Source organism: Rhinolophus sinicus, chromosome 17 (genome assembly GCF_057876585.1).
Source record: "Rhinolophus sinicus isolate RSI-liver-muscle chromosome 17, RSI-T2T, whole genome shotgun sequence".
In the NCBI taxonomy this organism is placed as follows: Eukaryota; Metazoa; Chordata; class Mammalia; order Chiroptera; family Rhinolophidae; genus Rhinolophus; species Rhinolophus sinicus.
This window is the reverse complement of record NC_142517.1, coordinates 53,422,038-53,439,034: the sequence shown is the minus strand read 5'-3', so window position 1 is coordinate 53,439,034 and position 16,997 is coordinate 53,422,038. Positions and strand designations below refer to the sequence as shown.

At 34.2% G+C, this 16,997-nt stretch overlaps 1 pseudogene; it reads left to right on the top strand.

The window, feature by feature from the left end:
• The window catches only part of LOC109453438 (small ribosomal subunit protein eS17 pseudogene), a 53,153-nt pseudogene extending 37,141 nt beyond the window's left edge, over window positions 1-16,012 (top strand).
• The last annotated feature ends 985 nt before the right edge of the window (window positions 16,013-16,997 follow it).

Here is a 16,997-nt window from a genome sequence, read left to right as displayed (position 1 = left end):
TATTATACTAATTTAAATGCAAATTAGTGACGGGGGTTGAGGTATGACATTGAAGAATTTGAAGTTCAAGAATCAATCCCCTTACAGTTGCATGAGAATGCCTGAAATGTTTTTCTTCTATTTCTGCCTCTGAATATTATGATGACACATCAAGGCTCCGATAAAGTATATTCCTTCCATCACATTTCCCTGATTTTCAGACTCAGGAAGTAACATTTTTCAATTCTGCATTTCTATTAAATGTTACTTATACCTCTTTATGATCCTTTTAAAATTTATGTAAGATAATTATCTGATTTATATCTATACTGTTATCTCCTTATGGGCAAGAGCCACACAGTCTTATTTCTCTGCTGTCCCGAATTTTCACTGGGATGAGGAGTGGTATAATCAACTAGCTAACTAACTAACTAACTAACTAACTAACTAACTAACTAACTAACTAAACAACTATATGTGTAAAAATACTTAGTGCCTATCATAGCATGGTAAAATCCCAAATAAGTCTGTTCCCCCTCTATTTTTCTTATAATAAATTATATCACCGTAGACTCCATTACTCACTCAGTTCTAAAACCTACAGATCCTCTTTTCCTCTTGCTCTCCTTTTTTAGTCATCAGGTCCTATTAGTTCTTATCTCCAAATCCATCTGCTTCTATTTCTACTACCATCATCTCAGTCCACAGTACCACCATCTTATGTGTGGACAAATGTTATATTCTCCTAACTGTCTCCTAACTTTCAGGTTGTCCATCTCCAATTATTACTATTTTTAATAAATCAGTTATCATTCTGAAATTAAATCAGTGTTGTCATTCTCCTGCGTAAAACTTTTCAATGGTTTCCAATGATGCCAGAATGAAATCTGGACTTTTTGAAATGTGGCCTACAACTTCTGCAGAAAATGATTCTTACCCATCTCCAAAATCATCTCAACTTCTCTACCATAAGTTTCCTGAGCTCTTCACAATGGCCATATTTCTGTCCTTTGAGTTTGTCAAACCTTTTCCCAACCCTAGGCATCATCATTTACCTAGAGTACTTCCTCCAAATCATTGCATACATGCCTTTTCTCATTTTTGTCTTTCAAGTTTTTAGTTACATGGTTAACCAAGTTGATAATAAACTCATGTTTTGCATTTTCCTCCTTCATTGTTTATTCTCACTGGTCCTTCAAACTCCCTGGAGTCAAATATCAATTTAATTATTGACTGTACCAGTCAGGGTTCTCTAAAGAAATGGAAACTTTTCCATTTAATACTGCCTTGATATTATAATTTCACTATGCCATTAAATGTTCTTCAAATTTATTATTTTATTGAGGATGCAATGTTGTATTATACCAATGTTTCACAATATCATTAAAGAATTTAAATGTTTTCCAATTGTTAGTCTTATAATTCATGATAATCTCCATTGTTTAAATTCTGATCACACTTACAGGATTATTTTCTTCAGTTTTAATTATTAAGAAGACTGAAATTTCTTTATAATTCATATTTCTCTTTTGTGATTTTGTACCTTTTGCTTATTAATTTGGAGAGTTAGATATTCCTTATTGATATAAAAAAAGCTTTTTTTATGTTGATTACATTAACATATCGTCTGTCATATGCGTTGCAAATACTCATTCTTAGGCTGTGTTTCTCTCCTTAATACCATCTATACAGTTTTGATACCAATATTTCAATTATCTGTCCAAATTTTGTGACATTTTTACTTGCTAATTTAATTTATTATTTTTATTTTAGCACATCATCATCTAGCCTGTAAGAGTAAAGGCAGAAATAATTTTGAAAGATAATTAAAGACAATTTTAAGATATATTCTAAAGTTATATTAGAATAGTGTAATATTTTTACAAGAAAAAAACAAATAGGTCAATGAAATACAATATAGAGGTAAGAAAAAAACTCATGCGTTAACATTTTAAATAGTGAAGAAAGTGTGGACTATTCAAAAGTTGATTATCTATTTGGAAAGAAATGGATTCATATTTAATTTAGTATTCAAAACAAATTTTAGATGGAACTTATATCCAAATGGCAATAACAACAATAAAAATCAAAGTTATTAGAAGAAATTATAACAAAGTTTATTATAGTTTGGGGTAGAAAAGTCTTTCTAAACAGGCACAAAAATAGATGCATATAGTATTTGCATCAAAATTTAAAACTTGGATCTGGAAAAAAAGAAACCCAAAACTATGAATTACCATGTTTTCTCTCCTAGCTGATATTTTTTTTCTTTGTAGCTTTTTATTAGGTTAATGTAGTATTTCTTTTTTAAAAAATTTTTTTGAAAGATAAATATTCTGTTTTCTTTTTTCTAGTATCCAATCTTAAATATTCAATACACACTTAAAGTCATTTTAACAAAACCTTACTTATCAGTATCTTTATCCAACCCCCATGCTGATACTATCTAAAAGTTTACTGCTCCCTTGTCTTTGAAAGCGAATTTTTAATCAAATAATGCTTAGATTTACTAATCTCATTTACCAATTTCTTTGTAATTCCCTCTTACACCTTAGTATTTAATATTATTTTTTTTGGGTAGACTATATCTATTACTTGCTCTTTCAGAGAGGATCAGTGGATCATAAATTTTATAAATCCTTGTATGTCTAGAATTGTTTACAAACTTAAATAGGTTAACTGGGTATAGATTTCTATACTCAAAGTTATTTTATCCTAATGATATAAAGATATTGCTACTTTGTCTTCTCGAATACAGTATACTGATATTATTCTAGATCTCATTCCTTTGTAGTTTATTTTTCTTTTCTGTATAAAGTTTCTCCTTAGAATTAATTTATTTCCATTATTTTCTTAGGTTTCATTTTGTTGTTTCTAGTTATGGGTGTTTGTTCTTGTTTTTATTTTTAAACTTTCTTGGCAATTAGAGGGTTCTTTAATCCTCAGAGTCATAGTTTTCTTCACTTTTAGAAAATTCTTGGCCATATTTCTTGAAATATTAACTCCTCTTCATTCACCCTATTCTTTCTTTCTGGATTTTTTATTTCTGGCTGAATATTAAGATTTTGGACTTATTTTTGTCTTACATTTTTCTTTAATATTTTCAATATTTTGGGACATGTTCAGGGAAGTTTCTCAGCTTAATGTATTCAGCACATTTTTTAGTTCCTCTAGTGAGTTTTTAAAAATTAAACTATATGTTTTATTTCTAGAATTCTTAATTTTTTTTCATAAGCACTTGTTTTTTATCATAGAGTTTGGTTCTTGCTTTTTTGAAGCAAGTTTTTGAAAGAAGTTATTTCCTTTGGCTCTTTGAAATTATTAAGTGTATTACTTTGAAATCGTTTTTAGGCTGTCTTACTATCTCTATTTACTTGGTTATTAATCCTATTGGTGGTCGAGTTTATTGTCTTTCTGTAAAGATATTGGTGTTCATCTAACTGTTTTGTGATTCTTGATTGTTCGCAGAGGAATTCTTTCCACATTCTGTCGTGGGAACTTTTCTTAATGAAAAGGTTTCACAATTGTACATATACTAACTTTGAAGATGTGTTAGCTGTAGACTTGACTGATGAGCAGAGAAACCTTAAAATTTGCTTCTAAACAATACAGCCTTAGTTTCCCGCTTTATGATATTAAAACAACAGACTCTGTAGTGTTGTTCAGTTTACTTTACTTTTTTAGGAATGCCTCTCTAATTCTGGTTCATAAAGAATTATTGTACTTGTTTTTGAGTGTGGCCAAAAATTTTCATATATACAGTTATTTATTTATTTCATATATGTATTTCATGAATATATATTTCATATATATTTCATATATATACATATATATTTCATATATATATATATACATATATATCTTTTAATAGGTTTTGTGTAGAGGGGCAATATTTATCATATTTCCCATCTGCTGTCTTGAACTTGAAAAGGATCACTTATACTGATCACTTATACTGATTTCTAGTTTTCTGAAAGATTTTATCAGAAAAGAAAATTATATTTAATACATATTCTTTCAGCACCAATTGAGGTGAATGTATTGTATCGTTGTTGTATTGTTGGGGTATGTTACATCAGCAATCTCTACAGAGAAGTATGAGCACCTCATAACTGCTTTATGTTGAAGAATATTTTCATAATTACTGTGAAGTGTTTCTTATTTTTTTTTTTTGTTTTGTTTTGTTTTGTGCTTCCTCATTCTTTTTTGAAGTTCAGTCCATTTAAGTTTGGTATTTACATAATATGAGTGGATTTCCCTAAATCTATTTTTATCTCTGATTGATTAATGGGAGAATATTTATCTGATCTTAATATTTTACTTAGATGTTTGTCTGAATATCTGGTTGATGTGTAAAACAGTTAGTTAAATTTCTAGTATTTAGTTATCACTTATCAAGTTTTTAAATTTTTTGGTGTCTTCTGTTGGGTCATTTCTCTTTGTATAGGGAAATATATTCCTGGAAAATTTGGAACTAATTATTATGTTTCAACTGAGTAATGCAGTTACTTTTTTTTAAGAAAAACTATAAGACTATAGTTGTAAATGGACCACACCTGTTGTTGTAGGGGTGTAATTAATAGTCCACCTTCTATTCACTTCTGTCTCTGAAATATTACACTTCTGATTGTATAGGCCTGAAATAAATATGGAAAATACAGTATTTATTAGGGATCTAGAATATTGTCCTAACCCTGTACCTCATAAAGCTTTGCAGTCATGTCTTTATAACCCAGAAATAACTGTAGTGTTTCTATTCAACAAAAGTTCCATATCTCTGAGGAAGCATGAAGAAGGGTATTGAAATCTCTCACCATTTTCCTGCTTGACTTGTTATGTTGCTTCATTGATATTGTTTTTATTGCTATTTCTGAAAATATTCAGTACCAAAAAAAAGCACTACAGAACTTAAACACAAACAAAAATTTATCTGCTTTTGCCAGTTTCCATTTTGCTTTTATTTGATAAATGTGCACATATAAACACAGGTCCATGTCATAAAAATAACCATTCTCCTTTTCCCATTGATAAATGTCTGTTCTGATGCCTCTCTCAGATTGATTGATTGATTGATTGATTTAGATTTCAAGAATTAACTATGGGCTGCTTTAAATGATCTTTAAGAAACCTTCTAAAATATGATTTAAAAAATATGTATCTAAGTTACTAAAGAAGGAATGCCAAATTTCAGACTTTTGAAACAAATACCTTTTAAATCTCAAGTATCACATGTGCTCTTAGAAGAGCTGTTTGTTCAGTATTCAAGTTATCCATGAGTCTTTATGCTGCTAGATCAACACTTATAACCTACTGGTCACTGTCTGTGGCTATGTGTTTAGAGAGTTGTTTTCTGTCTGTGGGATTCTACTTCTCTGTGTGTGAGCTGAGTTTATATTCTACCCATGTTTCTTCATCACAAAATGGGGAAGAAAAATGAGATAATGCCTGTAAATGTGTTAACTGTCTAGAACTTACTGTCCAAAGTATCGTAGAGATCATTAGGCATGCGATACAAAACAAAACTTTGCTTTTAAATCAATGAGACAAAGGAGAGAGAGAACAAGGGGGCAGACTATCCACTTGCATTTATATTCATTCATGAATTCATTCAAAATGTTATCGAGAGTCTACTATATCCTAGTCATTGTGTAAGGTTGAAAATGGGATAGTCCTTTAAGGAGCATAGTAAGGAAAACAGATACAGGCATTAAGAGCTGTAACAGAACACAAGACATGATAAAGGCTGAAAGTGATTGTCAAGGGTCTGGGATAGAAAAATATCAGTAAAAGAAGGGAAGAGGGAACTAGGAGTTTTTTGTAACTAACTTATATTTTTGTTAAGCTATTGGTAATATTCTATAGTGTGGATGAAAAGGGGGCCACATAGTAAACCTGGCAAGCTCAGGGAAGGCCAGCATGGTGGGCCCTACAAACTGAGACACCGAAATTAACCACATAGGTTGGTCTGAACATAAAAAGTCTTAACTAAAAGCTGGTCATGGTTGGTAGTCATAGCCTGGACCTGCAGCTTTCTTGACAAAGGTCAAATTTGACCTCAAGTAAGCCTATCTATTGTCGTTTTGCATCTAGAAAACATAACTTGGAATGTCAGAGTAACCCCTTTTTTCCAGACCCCTCAGGACATAACCCACCACCCCATAGCAAGAAACCACAGAACCCCTCAATGTGATCTTGTTCCCCGAATACCATCTCTATGTGCTGTAAATGTTAATTATTAGATATCCTGTACCCACCAATGTAAAAGAAGTATGTGTCTCAGAGATTTCCCCACTTTGCTTTCTCCCTTCCCCTTAAACTACCATCAAAGGATTTCATGTAACCCTCCTATGTCTCCTCCTTTGATTCTAATGTAGAAAATAAGCTGCAAAACTGCCATTCTCCGGAGCATTTTCTTAATCCATTGAGTTATTGGCTTCTCTGCAATTGTGGTCAGTTTGGCTCAAAGAAACTCATAAAAATTCTCTACTGGTTTGGACGCTTCTTACATAGACAATAGTATTTACAAACTGCTCTAAGAAAAAAAAAAGAAGATTATATCAGCACTACATCAGAGTCTGTTAGTATTTTTCTTAATTTCTAATTAATCTTAATTTTTTAACTAATACAGGAAATTTTAAAAAATTAAGTATACAAAGTTAACTGAGCAAAATGAAAATCTTTTATTTCTGTCCCCCAGGTACCATCCCTCCATCCCTTTCAGAGGCATCCACCATAATGGCTTTGTATGCATTCTTGCAGTCTGTTCTATGAATTGACATGCATAATCAATTAAAGATTCATTTCACAGATAAATGGGAAGCATTGTTATGCAATTTTCTGTTTTCAATTAAAATTATTTCTTGGAAATTTCTGTTTTTCATATCCATGCGTCTCTCTCTCTCTCTCTCTCTCTCTCTCTCTCTCTCTCTCTCATTATTGCATAGAATTCCACAGTATAATTTATCTTTTGAATGGGGTCTGAGTGCCTGAGTACCCAGGGTTGCTCATAGACTTTCCAGGAATATATGGGAATGAAGAAAGCACTAACTGTTTTCCAGATCTTTAACTTTCCAGTGTATTTTTACCTAAAATTGCCTGAGAATGCTCCTGTGGAATGACTGGTCTCCTTTTTTCCCTCCATTTTCACAATCAATTACCATTCAGAAAAGTATAGCTTTCACCAATCCCCATTATTTACTATGATGTAATTGCCTCAAAATATAAAAGATTTTGTGGTGAAAAATCAAAGAACAATCAGAGAATGAGAGCTTCTGGTGGAAGGGACCAAAAGAGCAATGCACAGCTTTAACACATTGAGGGGGTAACGTGGATTTCATTCAGGCAACTGGGCTAGCTTAGCACTGAATTTCAAAAGTGAGATGGCGGTCCCTGTAACAGATATTTGCTTTTTGAATTAGAAATGAAGTCAAATATTTTTGACACAAATATGAGACCTGTCTTTGCTATTTGGATTATATGGCAGACATTTTCACGAATTGAATGATTACATTGACAGCACTTCAATTGTATAAAGATATATTTAAAGCATGTGCACAATACTAAAAGCATCAGAAACATATATTTTTGTGATAAAACATTATGATTAAAATAAAGTTGATGTCATAGTTTCTCAAAATTATTTTGAGGAATACTGAAACAAAAATTTTAAAGATCATTATCTTAAGATACGTTCCTGTTAACGGACTTCCATCATTCCTTTAATCAGCAGATATTTACTGAACACATACTGTGTGCCAAACAACTATTTTAAGAGCTGGAGTTACATCAGTGAATAATAATAAACGAAATCATTGAACGAATCAAACAAGAAAAACAGTCAATCAAATATATACTATATTAAATAGTAATGAAGACGTGTGTAATTTTAAATAGGCTGGTCAAGAAAGGCTTAGTGAGAAGATAATAATTAAGTAAAGGCTTGAAATAGGTGAGGGAACAAGTGGTAAAATACAGGCAGAGGAAGCAGTAAGTGTATGGGCCCGATGTCAAGGTTAAGTCTCAGGGGGTTGAAAATTTCAAAGGAGGGCACAGTGTCTTGAGCAGAATGAGCCAGGAGAGACAGGTTAGTGAAGTGAGAAAGGTCAAGGAGAGGGAGATTTGGGGGCAGAGATGTAAGGAATGGAAATTTCATTGAGTTAAGATTTAAAAGTGATTGTAAACATGCTGGTTTATACTATGAGTGAGATGAGAAACCAATAGTGAGTTCTAAGCAAGAGAGAGGCTAGATCTGACTTTCATCTTAAAAGAATCACTCTACCTGCTCTATTAAAAGCAGACCACAGTGGGATGAGGGTTTGGTGGCCATTTAGGAGACTGTTTCAGTCATTCCAGTAAGAGATGATGGGGGCTCAGACCAGAGTAGTGAGAATGGGGGACCTGAGAGATGAGTGGCTTCTTCGTATACCTTTAATGTACAGCCAGTAACAGGGCTGTATAAATCGCTGCCAATTGGATATAGAAGATGAGAGAAAGTGGTTTCAAATGTGGCTTCTAGGATTTGGGCCTGGGCTACCGAAAAGATGAAGTTTTTATTTACTGAGATCTAGATGACTGAGGTGAGAACAGGTGTGGAAGAGAAGATCAAGAGTTTGTTTTTCAAGTTATGTGTGAGATGCATATTAGGTACAAAAAGGGAGATGCAAGCAGGCGGGTAGTTGTATGAATCCGGAGTTCAGAGGAGGAATCTGCTCTTGAAATGCAAGCTGTCAAGTGGAGAGTAGTGGATGTCAAATCAGAGAACCAAGCGGCCAGATAAAGTCACCAAGGAAGTGAGTGCAGATGGAGAAGAGACCTTAGGACTGAGCCCTGGGGAACTGCAACAATGAGGAGGTAGGGGAGATGAGGAGGAACCAAGAAAAGAGGTCTAGTCTGAGTGGCCCTTGAGGAAGGGAGAAAGCCAGGAGTGTATGGTATTTTGGGTATATAGATGACGTATTACAGAACTGTATATTTGAAACATATGTAACTTTACTAACAACTGTCACCCCAATAAACTTTAATTGAAAAAAAAAAAGCTATTTCACTTTAATGTGTTTCCCATTTTTCGCTATTATTTAAAAAAATAAAGCAGTGAACATCTTTGTGCACATATGTGAATATTTCCTAAGAATTGATTCCAGAAGTAGAATTGTTATGTCAAAAATTTGTGAATTTCAAAATTTTACGGATTCTGCCAAACTGCCTTCCAAAAGTTTCCCTAATTTATCACTCTTCAAGCATGTTTGAGAGTGCCTATTTCCCCATATTATTACACATTTTTATATTACCAGGCATTGAAAATAAATAAAAATGTTTTAGTTTTAATTTGCATTTTTCTGATCAGGTTGAACATCTTTTTATCAGTTTACTGGCCATGTGCATTTCTTCAGTGAATTCCAATCAAAACCATGCTCCCATTTTCACTTGACTTGCTTTCTTACAGATGTGTAGATGTAGAAGCACTTTCATATTCTGAATGTGAGTTCCAGTCTGTCATTTGCTTTTTAACTTTATGTTGTCTTTCATCACAGAGAAACTGAAAATTTTTATGTAGTCAAGTGTGTCAAATTTTTTCTTTACGGCTCTGGAACTGTGTTTTGCTTAGATCGTCCCCCACCATATGGTTATAAAAATCGTCCTGCATTTTCTCCTTAACACTTTCATAGTTTTTTTAGTTGCATTTTCCTCTCTAAGTCATAAGGAATTTGTACTGGTATATGGCTTGAAGTTGAAAATAATTATTGTTTTCTAAATGTATAACACGTTTTGGCAACACCATTTATTGAAGACTTGCTCTCTTTTTCCCCACTGATTTGAAATGTCACTTTAATCATCAGCTGAATTTCAATATTTTTCATAACTCTGTTTCTGGACTCTGTGTGCTATTCAATTAGCTTACTTGTTTGTTTTTGCATAATTTTACTTATTTTAATAACCTATTTTAATATTTTTTAAAAACATCTTAAGCAAGTCTTTTATCTTATCCTTATTTTTTTGGTTATTGTTTCACATTTTCTCTTTTATTTAAATATTAGCTCCATTTTATAGTATTCCAATATACAAACTAACAAAAATCTGGGATTTTATTGGATATAGCTAAATTTGGGAAGACTTTACATATTTATAATAATTAATCTCCTTCAATAAGCATGGTACATCTTTTCATTATCTGTGTTCCTTGGAAGGGTTTTATCATTTTCTTCATAATTTTCTTTTTCATGTCATCTTAGGTTTATTTCTAGTTAATTTATGGTGTTTCCTAGAATTTTATGAGGAAAAATATTCTGAAAGAGTGCCCAATTTCAACTTTAATAGAAGGGCACTTTTTAGCTCTATTGACTGGCCTCAAATATTCACATAGCAAATACCATAGTTAAACTGTGTCTGAGTATTATAAAATTTGTTTTTCGTGTTTTTTTCCCAGCCCAGTATTAGTCAACTCACAGCTGATAGCATGATAAAACAGACCACTAGATGGCAGAGTAAGCCATATTTCCTGGACTTGAGTAAAATACTTTAGACCAGAGACTCTGGTTCACAGCCCCACTGAGAAGAATAAATTGTTTTACAGTCCACAACAAACCAGCATACACTGGCAATAATATTGATCTTTACAACAATTCAGTATAAAGTAGATCAATGATCCCTGACTCCAAAATAAGTGCCATAAATAATACTTTATTAAATTCTCATATAAAAATGCTTTTTTGCTCTTTCTCTAATTCCTTTTCTTTACTCCACTGCATAATTGTGGTATTCTATAAAGTTTAACTTTTGATTTTATGCTTTTCTCTGCTCTTTTTTTCTTTTCCCTCAATATAATTTATCTACTTCAAGATTTCAATTATCATCTCTGTGCCCAGAACCCCCAAACTACATTAATGACTCACTTTCATCTTCAAGTTTCATATTTTTAATAATGAAATGGCATGTCCTGTAGGCTACCTGAATCCTTCTCTTCCACTACGGCACATAGGTCACTAGCATTTACCTCTCCCAGTAAACTCTTGGCCAATACTTTTTAAGCAACAAGCTGTATCCCATTAGTTGGTTGCATAATCAATGCAGTTAATCGCATTTCATGGCAATGTAAAAATGAAATACTATGTATTAGAAAAATGTCAGAGTGCAATGTCTACAGTAAGGACTTATATTCCTTCTGTAAGACACTAACTTCAGCTAAACATGTACATCTATATGAATATTTGCAGTAGGTTGTAATAAAGGTGTATTTTTACCATGGGTCATAGTCAAAGAAGTGTAAAGAAGAAGAAAAAAAAAAACTACTAGAATCCCTCAGATTCCATTTCACCTAAATAGTGGAGGAGCCCAAGGCTCCACTTTCTAAAATGCACCATGTCACTCCAGACCCTAGTCCCTCAGTCTTTGCACAAACATTGATCTCCTGCTCTATGCTTCTAGGTGCATGGGACCATGAAGTCTACCTAGAGGTCTCCTTAAAGCCTAAGAAGTCCAAGCCTCTCCAGAGGTGTGTAGAATCAAACTAAAACGGAGTCATTTATGTCACGAACAAAACGGATACAATCAGTGCAGGTGCATATAGGAAACTTAACCTAATTTTACAGAAATTCACAGCTTTTCTCAAAAATCATCAGAGGACATCAGCCGCTCCCCAAATGCCAAAGCTCATCAGCCATCTCTGGACTTCCTCCCCCCCCCCCCCCCCCCACTTAGCTACCCTGATTTAAATAAGAAAGAAAACCACTAGGCAACCAATCAGCTGAAAAGCCAAAAAAAACTTCCAGATTTATCTCCTAAAAATGCTTTAGTCTGTGAGCAACTTGGAACTCATCACTCCTGTAGACTTGAGTTTCCCCACTTGCAGGTCGAAAGCCTTGTAATAAACTCCTCGTTCTGCTTTCTTTTATTCAATGTGCAGATTGTTTTTTGACAGATGCTTAGGTAAGTCAAACGCTCCCATCTTTCATACCATAATTAGCTTCAGAGTTCCTGCATCCTGCCCTCCATGCCTTGCTGTGTAGGCTGTATCCTTTCCTGACTTTTTTGCAAGAGCAGGTCTAAACCCTAGTCATGCTGAAGTCCCATTGGACATCTTCACATGCCTTACTGTCATTTAAAAGTGAACACATTTGAAACTTCACCCATTGTCCTTGTTCCAAATCAATTTATATCTTGATTGTTATGGTATTAACAATTTCATAGACATATTAATTACTTAGCCTTAAAATCTTAAAATGAGTATTAGATTAGCTGTTAAGAGCATTTGCTTTGGACTCAGAAGAATCTACCTTTGAATATCAGCTATCCCACTATTTCTCTGTGTGTCTTTATGCAAGTTACTTAGTAGTTTTAATTCTCAGTTCCTTATCTGTAAAACGGAAATGATGAAAATCCCTGTGCTATCGGGACATTGAGAAAATTAACACTGTAACACTTAACAGTGTCTGGCAAATAGTTAAGAATACAGTAAATGTGAATTATTATTTTTAACAGTATTAGTAGCAGCAGCAGTTGTTGTTGCAGCAACATACCTGAAAGAAATTAACAGAACCTGCTTAGTCTTTCATTCACTTTGGTATGACCCTGATTCTTTGTTTTTTATCCTCCATAGTACCTAGCTCAATGTCTAATACAACGAATGCACTCAATAATAGGGTATGTCTGTTATCTTAATATTCTCTAATTATTCATTTTAGTTATCTAATTAATATTTTAATATTATGTTCCTAAAGTACTTATATTTGTCTTTTATATTAGAGAATTTGCTAAAAATGTTGTTTCTATGCCACAATTTTTAATGATATGGTGAGATATCAGTGTCATTCCATAGGGGTAAAAACAAAGAAGAAATAGATGTATGTTTTATATCTGTAGACATGAGATTAATAAAATCTATTATTCATTATAAAATTCATGTTTTCAATGTAAAATGAAAAGAGTTAGAGCCTAAATGTCAGGAAACTACTCTAAAATGACTTGGGGGTTTCTTTTCTCAAATATTTCATGATTTTGGAAAATTTTAATTATTGTTCTCCTTGGCATTCTCAAGATATTCTGGCAAAAATATGCCTTCAGTGTAATAGAAAAAGAAATATGATCTTTGGAGACACTTTGTTCCCTGCTCTATTCCTACACTTAATCCAGTGCCTGGCATGGTGATCAATAATATTTACTAAAGGAAAAAAAATAAATAAATACATACAAAAATCAAGGCCTGACTTAGTTAATTAATATCCTGGCCTTAGTCAAGCTATTTACCTCTAAACTTAATTTTACTCTTCTCTAAAATGGGGAAAGTCTACCTTACAGCTTGTCATCATGTAAAACAAGGACTACATGATAGTGTATGACCAGTAGTTAACATGTTACTAGTATCCTCCTCCCTTTTATTGATGGAATAATAAAACTTATCTATCCAAGTGCCCAGGTTAGTCTTATTCATAGAGATTTTAGTGTTTTGGTAAGAGTATAGTTGTGTAGGATAGATTGCAATGAATGACTGAAATTTAGGCATGGAATACTACTGTTAGCTCTAGAAGGGATTTTAGGCCATTTAATCTTATTGCTTCACTTTATAGATGATGAAACTGAGGCACAGAAAGGCAGAGTATCTTTCCCAAGTTCCCATAGCAAGTGAATGGCTGCAGCTGAACTACATTCCAGGTATCGTAAATCCCAGCACAACACAAGATAGTTTTTTTTTATTTTTTCCTCTCCCTCTCAGTCTCCATCTCCCTCCCCTTTTCTCTCCTCTCCTCTCCTCCCTTCCCCCCTCTCCTTCTTCCCTCCCCTCCTTTTCCCTCCCTTCTCCTCTGCCTCTCCTCCCTTTACTGTACTAGGCAGCTTTCCAAAGTTAGAGTCAGATGATCATTGGCCAAGAGAGACCCACCAGGGAAGACAGTAAGACAGCAGGCAAAGTTAAGACACAGCATCTGTTAATGTTTTATTCCCATTTTAAACATCAGTTAGAGACTCAGGAAGAGCTCTCTGGGGTGGCCAGAGTTGCGCAGCCTATGAGCAAAGCATGCCATCTACCCTGGTCTTTGAAACTCTGGAGCACTGATGGGCAGCTAGGGGGAAATGCAACAGTCAGCAGTTAATCAAAGGGCAAATCTGGTGCAGATGAGAAATTGGGCCTCTGTTCTGAACAATCAGGTTATGGAATCTAATTGGCTCGACTTCTCCACATGTCACTGGAACCCTGTGTTTAATAAATATTTAATTCTTGCATTTGTTAAGTATTTAGATATTTTACCAGCTGTTTTTAATAAGAACTTTATATTTACGTGTATTTATGTTCATTAATTTAACTATGTGTCCCTAAATAATGTTAAAAAATGTTTTTATACATGAAAATAGTTTACTAAAAAATAAGTAATTATTTCTATTCATTTAAAATCTTATTTTCTTATAGTTGCATTGATCTTTTAACTGAAATATGTTTTGCTTATTTAACCAGCTCCCTTCTTCAGATTTTTTTCAGCAAAATCTTGGCATTTGGTAAAAAGGTGTTTGGAAAAAAAAAGAAAAGAAAAAGAAGAGTTGACATCATCCTGAAATTTTAACTTTTCTATTTTAAAATAATCAATAATTTATCATAACTTTAATTGGTTTTGAATACATAGATAAAATCAATTTTTGAGTACTTTCAATTTCATTAAAATTTGAAAATTTTCATACCAAAGAAGTGGAATTAATTGTATTTTAAAATGTTAGTACCTCATTCATTCAATAAATAGTTTATTGAGTATTTCTATTTTCTAGTCCCAGGCTAGCACATATCTGTATTACTTGTTACAAAAAGGCTTCATACAAAATTGGTATTATTGGCCCATATTCCAGATGAGTAAACTGATATTTAAAGAGGCCCAAGTCACAGAATAAAAAAGGCTGAGATTCAAACCCAGGGTATATGGGGCATCTTTCATTGTCTCACAAAATCTCAATAAGCTAATAATATTTAGCATATATTTAGTAATGGCCAAGTGCTAGACATCATTACAGATATTCACTGTTTTTTTCATACCACCACACACACAGGTAAGTAATAATACAAATAGAAACAGAATCTCAGAAAGCTTATATTTTCTTGGTGCAGAGAGATGTTGATATTTGAATCTCAGCCTGTTTGATTCTAAATCCCATATTTTCCAGGGGTTTTTAATCAGAAATGTAGGGATAGAAGTCAACGTCCATTAACCTGGATCCAAAAAAAGTTGCATTTTCATACTGCACTTTAACTTTTTTTTTTCAACTACGAATGGTGTCAAAAAAAACAAAAAAAATCACAGTAGAGTTGGAGGCCCAACACAGCCAAAGGTATCTAGCATATAAAAAGGTTAAGATTCAAAAACTTTTATTCTGCCTCTCAAAAGTCATTAAACTCATCCCATATGCCTAGCACTGGTTTTCATAAACCAATATTAAAAAAAAAAAAAATACCCCTGGTAAGCTCCAAGACTTGTGAAGGAAATAGACATATGAACATTAAATCTATATACAACATTTAAAAGCCATAATAGAGGTAGTGAGACAAAAGATAAAATCACCAATGTTACCCCAGACAGCTCCTCAGGAACAAAGGCAACCAGGAGACATTTCTTAAAAGAAGAGCTATGGGAGCCTCTTTCCCCAGATCCCACCAAGCTGGGCTATGTTCGCACCAAGATGGTGAAGAAGGCAGCCCAGCTCATCACTGAGAAGTACCACATGCGCCTGGGCAATGACTTCCACACAACAAGCACATGTGCAAGGAGATCTCCATTATTCTCAGCAAGAAGCCCTGCAACAAGACAGTGGGCTATGCCACACATCTGATGAAGTGGATTTCGAAAGCCTCTTGGGAGGCATCTCCACCAAGCTGCAGGAAGAGGAGAGAGAAAGGAGAGGTAATTCTGTTCCTGAGGTCTCAGCACTGGATCAGGAGATCATTGAAGTTGATCCTGACACTAAGGAAATGCTGAAGCTTTTGGACTTTGGCAGTCTGTCCAAACTGCAGATCACTCAGCCTACAGTGGGGATGAATTTCAAAACAACACATGGAGCCGTTTGAATCTTTCTGCTGTGCTGTGGTATTTTCAATAAACCATGGACAACCAAAAAAAAAAAAAGACTGACATTTCAAGAAGGATAGGAATTCACCTCACTTTGCAAAAACAGTTCAGGGAATAAGAACAACTTGTGCAAAAACACTAAATTGTGAGAGGCAAGGTCCACTTAGAGAACTCAAAACAGTTCAGAGCAAATGGGCTGCAAGGTTTATGTGAGAAAGTGTCAGAGGCAGAGACTGCAAAGCCAGGCAGTGGCCAGACCGTGTTCACTGTGACAATATAGTGCTGATTTTCCCCATGGAACAGGGGCAAATCCTTGAGAAGTATCTATCTCTCATGAGAATGAGCATGACGTTTAGCAAATAAGTGATCAGGACTGATCACTACACACTTTCATCATCCCCTGACGATAAGGGCTGCTTTGCCTCAAACCCGCCTTAAGCACTAGGTGGCTGCTTTCGGAGAAGTACAGTAGACACAGCTGAGGTTGACCAGATGCCCCTTAGAGTGAGCAGGAGTCTTAGTGTGGGGTCTTGGGCTCTGGAATTTTAACCAGATGTTTGAACAGAGTCCAGTTTGTTTTCCTTCTGAGCATAGTTCTCACTTTATCTTGTTCATTCAGACCTACAGCTGGGAACAGAGGCTGGAAAGGAGAGGGCTCGCATGGGTTCTAGGAGACATGGAAGGAGGGACGTGAGAGCATCGGTGCTTCAAATCTTGACTTCTGTTCCAGAGATTAGTGCAGATCTTTCCGCACTGGTCTGAGAGGGGTCCAAAGCTTCACGTGGAAAAAAAAGCAAATGAGGTTTTCTAAAACTTTGAGCAGGACTGGTGGAACTGAAGTTGGGATAGGATGGGCTTGTGTACTAATAGGTGCCAGAGATAAAATTTATTCCAATAACAATCATCAGGCCCTTTCTGTGTGTCAAGCACTATGCTAAACATTTTACAAATATTAGCTCATTTTTTCCTCACAGTAATCCCATG